General features: G+C 47.9%; 1 pseudogene; it reads left to right on the top strand.

Moving 5' to 3' along the window:
• Positions 1 to 10,654, top strand: part of LOC112073278 (protein-tyrosine kinase 2-beta-like) — a 70,158-nt pseudogene that overhangs the window by 1,246 nt on the left and 58,258 nt on the right.

The raw sequence follows: 10,654 nt of genomic DNA on the forward strand, positions 1-10,654 counted from the left end.
GTCTGATATGTTTTTGTGTGAGGTGCGGTTAGTGACTACATGCATTAACACATGCCAGTAAAAGCAGTTGATGGGATGCCCTGCAGCTGGGCTTGTCTGGAAGCATTAGGTGGGTTGTTTCCCTTTTCCTTATGTATCCTCTTGTCACTGATGTAGACATTCATCAACGTCCACAAGTTGGGTTGTCCGTAGAGCTTCGTCGTCGTATTGTCATGTTGTTCTAAATCAATTCTCAAAGTTTATTGTCCACATGACAGAAATACAATGGGTGTAACACCATACAGTGAAATGCTTACAAGCTTTTTCAACATTTATTAAATAGGATCTTTAAAATAAATTAAAAAAATCAGTGAAAAGTCAGATAAAACCTATAGCAATATATATATTAAATATAAAACTAATATAAAACACACAGTGTATAGTCCTGCTTGGTCCTTAGAGGTTTTTATAAAGACATGAACGATAAAGGTTGGAGAACGAAGTCCAACTTTGAGTTGCTTAGATAAGTACTTACATTTTTTTTAAACATGTTTGTTGGTACCAACCTTCATTTACCGTAACCTTAATTTACCTACCCTTGGTTGGTTTATTACATACCCTTTTCTATCACATTGGTTTGATTGGTTGGTTATTTACATAACTCTTTTCTACCACATTGGTTTGATTGGTTGGTTTATTTACCTACCCTTTTCTATCACATTGGTTTGATTGGTTGTTTTTTTACCTACCCTTTTCTATCACATGGTTTGATTGGTTGGTTTTTACCTACCCTTTTCTATCACATTGGTTTGATTGTTTTTTTTTTTTTACCTACCCTTTTCTATCACTTTGGTTTGATTTGGTTGTTTATTTACCTACCGTTTCTATCACACTTGGTTGATGGTTGTTTTTTTTACCTACCTTTTCACATTGGTTTGATTGGTTGTTGTATTCAAACTGGTCTCTCTGAATGTGATTAATTTGACCAATGAAGGAAGGACGTGGGGCTGAACCTGTTCTTCCCACAGGAGCTCATTGACCGCATGAAGGTACATTATACATTTTGATTTCCACATGATATTATTGGAAGTTTCTACAAAGATTTTAATGAGGCTAACTGTAACTATTATGTCGCAAAGAGATTTCGTTAATTTCTCATAATTTCTCATAATTCTCATAATTCTGTTAATTTCTGTTAATTTCTGTTAATTTCTCATAATTCTCATAATATCTGATCATTTCTGATAATTTCTGTTAATTTCGTTAATTTCTCATAATTTCTGTAATTTCTCATTTCTCATATCTGATCATTTCTGTTAATTTCTGATAATTTCTGTTAATTTCTAAATAATTTCTGATCATTCTATGCTAGCAGCGTCGTTTACCCTGCTGATTACTATTTGACATCACAGTTAAAATAGGGTTATGAAAGTGTTGTCTTCTGTTGTGATGTTCCGTCCCAGTCTCGTCCCCTCGGAAGCTGATCACCCAGACGTTCCAGCAGTACGCTACTCTGAAGGAGGACGAGTGTATGGTCCGTTTCTTCAAAACGCTCACGGAATTCATCAACGTTGACAGGAGGTCTACCCCTGCGAACTGGTGGTGCGCGTTGCTGTTGGCTTTACAAACAATACCATTAGGGAAGGTCCGAACTCAGGTATTTGCAGTCGGTACAACAGTAAATACCTGAGTGAGGTCCTGTCAGGACACAGTAAATACACTGAGTGAGGTCCTGTCAGGACACAGTAAATACCTGAGTGAGGTCCTGTCGGTACACAGTAATACCTGAGTGAGGTCCTGTCAGGACACAGTAAATACCTGAGTGAGGTCCTGTCAGGACACCAGTAAATACCTGAGTGAGGTCCTGTCGGTACACAGAAATATACCTGAGTGAGGTCCTGTCGGTACACAGTAAATACCTGAGTGAGGTCCTGTCGGTACACAGTAAATACCTGAGTGAGGTCCTGTCAGGACACAGTAAATACCTGAGTGAGGTCCTGTCGGTACACAGTAAATACAGTGAGGTCTGTCGGTACAACAGTAAATACCTGAGTGAGGTCCTGTCGGTACACAGTAAATACCTGAGTGAGGTCCTGTCGGTACAACAGTAAATACCTGAGTGAGGTCCTGTCGCGTACACAGTAAATACCTGAGTGAGGTCCTGTCGGTACACAGTAAATACCTGAGTGAGGTCCTGTCGCGTACACAGTAAATACCTGAGTGAGGTCCTGTCGGTACACAGTTAAAATACCTGAGTGAGGTCCTGTCGGTACACAGTAAATACCTATCATATCATTTCCTGATTCATAACTGATTACTTTTGATCAATTACACAAGCACTGGGTTCTTTTTTCACGGCTCACTTCACGGAAAATATTGTATTAGTCTGAAGTTTGTCAAGAAATGAAAGTTAAGTTGCAAACCCACTGTTTGTCCACAGCAAGGTTGGAGTCTGTCAGTGGAGCTGGTGATTGGAGCCAGGGCATTCGCCAACGCACCCATAAAGACTCAGCGGTAAGCAGGATGTTAACTATATACATGGCATTCGCCAACGCACCCATAAAGACTCAGCGGTAAGCATGCAGGGCATTCGCCAACGCACCCATAAAGACTCAGCGGTAACATGCAGGCATTCGCCAACGCACCCATACAGACTCAGCAGTAAGCAGGATGTTAACTGTATACAGGGCATTCGCCAACGCACCATAAAGACTCAGCGGTAAGCAGGATGTTAACTGTATACAGGGCATTCGCCAACGCACCCATAAAGACTCAGCGGTAAGCATGCAGGGCATTCGCCAACGCACCCATAAAAAGACTCAGCGGTAAGCATGCAGGGCATTCGCCAACGCACCCATAAAGACTCAGCGCGTAAGCATGCAGGGTATTCGCCAACGCACCCATAAAGACTCACGTAAGCAGCAGGGCATTCGCCAACGCACCATAAAGACTCAGCGGTAAGCATGCAGGGCATTCGCCAACGCACCATACAGACTCAGCGGAAGCATGCAGGGCATTCGCCAACGCACCCATAAAGACTCAGCGGTAAGCATGCAGGGCATTCGCCAACGCACCCATAAAGACTCAGCGGTAAGCATGCAGGGTATTCGCCAACGCACCCATACAGACTCAGCGGTAAGCATGCAGGGCATTCGCCAACGCACCCATACAGACTCAGCGGTAAGCATGCAGGGCATTCGCCAACGCACCCATAAAGACTCAGCGGTAAGCATGCAGGGCATTCGCCAACGCACCCATACAGACTCGCGTAAGCAGGATTTAACTGTTACAGGGCATTCGCCAACGCACCCATAAAGACTCAGCGGTAAGCAGCGATGTTAACTGTATACAGGGCATTCGCCAACGCACCCATAAAAAGACTCAGCGGTAAGCATGCAGGGCATTCGCCAATGCACCCATAAAGACTCAGCGGTAAGCATGCAGGCATCGCCAACGCACCATAAGACTCAGCGGTAAGCATGCAGGGTATTCGCCAACGCACCATAAAGACTCAGCGGTAAGCATGCAGGGCATTCGCCAACGCACCCATACAGACTCAGCGGTAAGCATGCAGGGCATTCGCCAACGCACCCATAAAGACTCATGGTAAGCATGCAGGGCATTCGCCACGCACCCATAAAGACTCAGCGGTAAGCATGCAGGCCTATCGCCAACGCACCCATAAAGACTCAGCGGTAAGCATGCAGGGCATTCGCCAACGCACCCATAAAGACTCAGCGGTAAGCATGCAGGGCATTCGCCAACACACCCATACAGACTCAGCGGTAAGCAGGGTGTTATATATGTTGCTATTTGTTCATTCATTGCATTGTCGTGAATGATTTCTGGACGATATTCTCCTGTTCTCATGTCCATCCCCAGCCTGTGTGGGGTCGGGGTGAAGTTTCCCAAGTGATAGATTAACCATTAGTATGGAAAATGCTAAACTGAACCAAGGTCAGCATCTACTGAGCATTGTGGGGGAAATGCACTTGCTATTATTGTGATATGTTGTTTGTCTCACCTAGCTGAAGAGGAATGCACTAATTGTAAGTCGCTCTGGATAAGAGCGTCTGCTAAATTACTTAAAATGAAAATGTGACTTCACCCTGCTTTACACTCTTAGAAAAAAAGCTGCTATCTAGAACCTAAAACTGCTCTTCGGCTGTCCCTATAGGGAACCCTTGAAGAACCCTTTTATAGAACTCTTTTGATTCAGGTAGAGCCCTTTTGAGTTCCATGTAATACCCTTTCCACAGAGGGTTCTACATGGAACCAAAAAGTTCTACCGGAACCAAAAAGGGTTCTACCTGGAACCAAAAAGGGTTCTACCTGGAACAAAAAGGTTCTACCTGGAACCAAAAAGGGTTCTACTGGAACCAAAAAGGGTTCTCCTATGGGGACAGGCGAAGAACCATTTGGAACCCTTTTTTTCTAAAAGTATAGAGTTGACACGGAGTGAAAATCCATTCCTGTCCTGTCTTGTCAAATGTTTTCCCGTACTGTCCTGTTTCGGCAACAGCTCTATAACGACTGAACCTTCCGTTCTGTCCCTGTGAAATGACTCCCGTCCCGTGCTCATTTTACACACAGAAATCACAAATGCAAAAAATCGGCTCGCCATAGCGACTGCCCTTTGGCTACTGCTCGGCGGCTGCACCAGACAGTATCCTGCCCTGAACACAGTTGATAACAACCACATTGTCAGAGTTTGGCAATGAAGGCAGCACTTCCACCTACCCAGAGTCGATGAACTCAATTTCTTGAAGGATTCATCATTCACTGACTGTACGTTGGCATCTGAGGTAAAGTAGTGATTGCGCTGTGGCCATGGCTATAACTGGAGCGAGGCATGAGAGTGAGCTGAAGGAAGGAGGGTGAAATTACATTTAACTAATATAATAATATTAAGTAAAAATATATTAGGCCTACTCAGTTTTTAACTAAAATGTTCCACACATACATATCCCCCGCACACACAAAAAAACTCAACTCAGTTATAACTACTCCATTACTGTCCATCCTGTCCTGTCCCAAACTTGATCCCTAGAACCAGAATCCCACAGGACCCCCAATAGTATTTGTATTTATTTATTTATTTCACCACCTTTTTCTCCCCAATTTCAAAATTGTCTCACCGCTGCAACTCCATCAATGGTCTCGGGAGGCAAAGTTGAGTCGTGCGTCCTCCGAAACATGACCCGCCAAACCACACTTCTTTAACACCCGCCCGCTTAACCTGGAAGCCAGCCGCACCAATGCATCGGAGGAAACACTGTTCAACTGACTACCGAGGTCAGCCTGCAGGCTCTGCACCACAAGGAATCGCTAGAGTGCGATGAGGCTAGTAGGCCCCCACCTGCCAAACCTTCCTTAACCCGACGACGCTGGGCCAATTGTGCGCCCCCTATGGAACTCCTGATCACGGCCGGCTGGTGATACAGGCTGGTGATACAGCCGGGATCGAACAGGGTCTGTGACGCCTCTAGCACTGCGATGCAGTGCCTTAGACTGCTGCGCCACTCGGGAGTCATGTGTCCCTGGAGTCCTGTTCCCAGGAGTCCTGTTCCAGGGTCATTCCTGGAGTCCTGTTCCAGGAGTCCTGTTCCCAGGAGTCCTGTTCCCTGAGTCTTGTTCCCTGGAGTCTTGTTCCCTGGAGTCTTGTTCCAGGAGTCTTGTTCCCAGGAGTCCTGTTCCCAGGAGTCCTGTTCCCTGGAGTTCTTGTTCCCAGAGTCTTTCCTCTAGTCTTGTCCCTGGAGTCCTGTTCCCTGGAGTCCTGTTCCCAGGAGTCCTGTTCCCGGGAGTCCTGTTCCCGGGAGGTCCTGTTCCGGGAGTCCTGTTCCCGGGAGTCCTGTTCCGGGAGTCCTGTTCCCAGGAGCTTGTTCCCGTGTCAACCTTTACCCTACACCTGGGGCTGTTAAGTGTATCAGCTAATTGTTTTCTCTCTTATCCCCCAGCCTGTGTGTCTAGCGGATTTCAAACAGATCAAGAGCATCAAGTGTTCATCTCAGAGTGACGGCAAAGCCCTCCTCAACCTGGACATAGACGGAGCCAGACAGGTACACATTAAAATAGATAAAGAAAAAGGTTATTAGTACTGCTCAATCAGACATGGACCGAGTCAGACAGGTAAAACAAGGTAGTGAGGCCTGGCCAACATTTACAAAGAGACTCGGTGTAGGAGTGCTGATCTAGGAACAGTGTTGCCTTTTAGATCGTAATGAATAAGGTTATATGGACAGTGGGGACCTGATCTTAGATCACAATGAAAAAGGTTATATGGACAGTGGGGACCTGATCATAGATAAATCAATTACACAAGCACTGGGTTTCCTTTTTTCACGGCTCACTTCACGGAAAATATTGTATTAGTCTGAAGTTTGTCAAGAAATGAAAGTTAAGTTGCAAACCCCACTGTTTGTCCACAGCAAGGTTGGAGTCTGTCAGTGGAGCTGGTGATTGGAGCCAGGGGCATTCGCCAACGCACCCATAAAGACTCAGCGGTAAGCAGGATGTTAACTATATACATGGCATTCGCCAACGCACCATAAAAGACTCAGCGGTAAGCATGCAGGGCATTCGCCAACGCACCCATAAAGACTCAGCGGTAAGATGCAGGGCATTCGCCAACGCACCCATACAGACTCAGCAGTAAGCAGGATGTTAACTGTATACAGGGCATTCGCCAACGCACCCATAAAGACTCAGCGGTAAGCAGGATGTTAACTGTATACAGGGCATTCGCCAACGCACCCATAAAGACTCAGCGGTAAGCATGCAGGGCATTCGCCAACGCACCCATAAAGACTCAGCGGTAAGCATGCAGGGCATTCGCAACGCACCCATAAAGACTCAGCGGTAAGCATGCAGGGTATTCGCCAACGCACCCATAAAGACTCAGCGGTAAGCATGCAGGGCATTCGCCAACGCACCCATAAAGACTCAGCGGTAAGCATGCAGGGCATTCGCCAACGCACCCATACAGACTCAGCGGTAAGCATGCAGGGCATTCGCCAACGCACACCATAAAGACTCAGCGGTAAGCATGCAGGGCATTCGCCAACGCACCCATAAAGACTCAGCGGTAAGCATGCAGGGTATTCGCCAACGCACCCATACAGACTCAGCGCGTAAGCATGCAGGGCATTCGCCAACGCACCATACAGACTCAGCGGTAAGCATGCAGGGCATTCGCCAACGCACCCATAAAGACTCAGCGGTAAGCATGCAGGGCATTCGCCAACGCACCCATACAGACTCAGCGGTAAGCAGGTGTTAACTGTATACAGGCATTCGCCAACGCACCCATAAAGACTCAGCGGTAAGCAGGATGTTAACTGTATACAGGGCATTCGCCAACGCACCCATAAAGACTCAGCGGTAAGCATGCAGGGCATTCGCCATGCACCCATAAGACTCAGCGGTAAGCATGCAGGCATTCGCCAACGCACCCATAAAGACTCAGCGGTAAGCATGCAGGGTTTCGCCAACGCACCCATAAAGACTCAGCGGTAAGCATGCAGGGCATTCGCCAACGCACCATACAGACTCAGCGGTAAGCATGCAGGGCATTCGCCAACGCACATAAAGACTCAGTGGTAAGCATGCAGGGCATTCGCCAACGCACCCTATAAGACTCAGCGGTAAGCATGCAGGCTATTCGCCAACGCACCCATAAAGACTCAGCGTAAGCATGCAGGCATTCGCCAACGCACCCATAAAGACTCAGCGGTAAGCATGCAGGGCATTCGCCAACACACCCATACAGACTCAGCGGTAAGCAGGGTGTTATATATGTTGCTATTTGTTCATTTTCATTGCATTGTCGTGAATGATTTCTGGACGATATTCTCCGTTGCTTCATGTCCCATCCCCAGCCTGTGTGGGGTCCGGGGTGAAGTTTCCCCAAGTGATAGATTAACCATTAGTATGGAAAATGCTAAACTGAACCAAGGTCAGCATCTACTGAGCATTGTGGGGGAAATGCACTTGCTATTATTGTGATATGTTGTTGTCTCACCTAGCTGAAGAGGAATGCACTAATTGTAAGTCGCTCTGGATAAGAGCGTCTGCTAAATTACTTAAAATGAAAATGTGACTTCACCCTGCTTTACACTCTTAGAAAAAAAGCTGCTATCTAGAACCTAAAACTGCTCTTCGGCTGTCCCTATAGGGGAACCCTTTGAAGAACCCTTTTYTAGAACTCTTTTGATTCCAGGTAGAGCCCTTTTGAGTTCCATGTAATACCCTTTCCACAGAGGGTTCTACATGGAACCCAAAATAGTTCTACCCGGAACCAAAAAGGGTTCTACCTGGAACCAAAAAGGGTTCTACCTGGAACCAAAAAGGGTTCTACCTGGAACCAAAAAGGGTTCTACCTGGAACCAAAAAGGGTTCTCCTATGGGGACAGCCGAAGWACCATTTTGGAACCCTTTTTTTCTAAAAGTATAGAGGTTGACACGGGAGTGAAAATCCATTCCTGTCCTGTCTTGTCAAATGTTTTCCCGTACTGTCCTGTTTCGGCAACAGCTCTATAACGACTGAACCTTCCTGTTCTGTCCCTGTGAAATGACTCCCGTCCCGTGCTCATTTTACACACAGAAATCACAAATGCAAAAAATCGGCTCGCCATAGCGACTGCTCCCTTTGGCTACTGCTCGGCGCTCACCAGACAGTAGCCTGCCCTGCACGCAGTTGATAACAACCACATTGTCAGAGTTTGGCAATGAAGGCAGCACTTCCACRTACCCAGAGTCGGATGAACTCAATTTCTTGAAGGATTCATCATTCACTGACTGTACGTTGGCATCTGAGGTAAAGTAGTGATTGCGCTGTGGCCATGGCTATAACTGGAGCGAGGCATGAGAGTGAGCTGAAGGAAGAGGAGGGGTGAAATTACATTTAACTAATATAATAATATTAAGTAAACTATATTAGGCCTACTCAGTTTTTAACTAAAATGTTCCACACATTACATATCCCCCGCACACACAAAAAAAACTCAACTCAGTTTATAACTACTCCTATACTGTCCATCCTGTCCTGTCCCAAACTTGATCCCTAGAACCAGAATCCCACAGGACCCCCAATAGTATTTGTATTTATTTATTTATTTCACCACCCTTTTTCTCCCCAATTTCAAAATTGTCTCACCGCTGCAACTCCATCAATGGTCTCGGGAGGCAAAGGTTGAGTCGTGCGTCCTCCGAAACATGACCCGCCAAACCACACTTCTTTAACACCCGCCCGCTTAACCTGGAAGCCAGCCGCACCAATGCATCGGAGGAAACACTGTTCAACTGACTACRGAGGTCAGCCTGCAGGCTCTGCACCACAAGGAATCGCTAGAGTGCGATGAGGCTAGTAGGCCCCCACCTGCCAAACCTTCCCTTAACCCGGAKGACGCTGGGCCAATTGTGCGCCCCCCTATGGAACTCCTGATCACGGCCGGCTGGTGATACAGGCTGGTGATACAGCCCGGGATCGAACCAGGGTCTGTGACGCCTCTAGCACTGCGATGCAGTGCCTTAGACTGCTATGCTGCGCCACTCGGGAGATCATGTTCCAGGAGTCCTGTTCCCTGGAGTCCTGTTCCCTGGAGTCCTGTTCCCGTGAGTCCTGTTCCCTGGGCGAGTCCTGTTCCTGGAGTCCTGTTTCCCTGGAGTCTTGTTCCCTGGAGTCTTGTTCCCTGGAGTCCTGTTCCCAGGTGTCCTGTTCCCTGGAGTCCTTGTTCCCTGGAGTCCTGTTCCCTGGAGTCCTGTTCCCTGGGGAGTCTTGTTCCCTGGAGTCTTGTTCCCTGGAGTCTTTCCCTGGAGTCCTGTTCCCTGGAGTTCCTGTTCCCTGGAGTCTGTTCCCTGGAGTCCTGTTCCCTGGAGTCTTTTTCCCTGGAGTCCTGTTCCCTGGAGTCTTGTTCCCTGGAGTCTTGTTCCCTGGATCCTGTTCCCTGGAGTCCTTCCCTGGAGTCTTGTTCCCTGGAGTCCTGTTCCCTGGAGTCCTGTTCCCTGAGTCCTGTTCCCGTGAGTCTTGTTCCCTGGAGTCCTGTTCCCTGGAGTCTCCTGTTTCCCTGGAGTCCTGTCCCTGGAGTCTCTGTTCCCTGGAGTCCTGTCTCCTGGAGTCCTGGTTCCTCCGAGTCCTGTTCCCTGAGTCCCTTTGTTCCCTGGATAGTTCCCTGTTCCCTGGAGTCATGTTCCCTGAGTCCGGATTCCCTGGAGTCGCGTGGTTCGCCTGGGAGTCTGCTGTTGCCCGGATGCCTGGCTTCCCGGGATCGCATAGTTCCCGCGAGAGTCCTTCCCCGGTGAAGTCGCTTTTCCCGTAGTCTGGAGTTCCCGGAAATTGAGTCGTCCTGCACACCCTCACAACATAATGTTTCCGCAGCGCCATCCTGGTGTCCCGGACGTCCCAGTTTCCCTATGGTAGTACCTCTTCCTAGCGAGTGCCTGTTTCCTGGGCAGGTCGGCTGTTCCCTGAGTCAAACTGTGGTCTTGGCTCTGCGTGATGTCACTGATACCCCGAGTCCTGATTCCCGAAGACCAGTCCTTTCCGCCGGAGTCGCTGAATTCCGCAATCCTGTTCCCGATCCTGATCCCCGGGAGTCCGGTTCCCTGAGTCCAATTGTTTTCAGAGTCCTTTTTCCCAGGCTAGTCTTCTGTCCGCGATGTCTCGCATCTCTCTCTG

This window comes from Salvelinus sp. IW2-2015, unplaced genomic scaffold, assembly GCF_002910315.2.
Source record: "Salvelinus sp. IW2-2015 unplaced genomic scaffold, ASM291031v2 Un_scaffold2206, whole genome shotgun sequence".
Classification (NCBI taxonomy): domain Eukaryota; kingdom Metazoa; phylum Chordata; class Actinopteri; order Salmoniformes; family Salmonidae; genus Salvelinus; species Salvelinus sp. IW2-2015.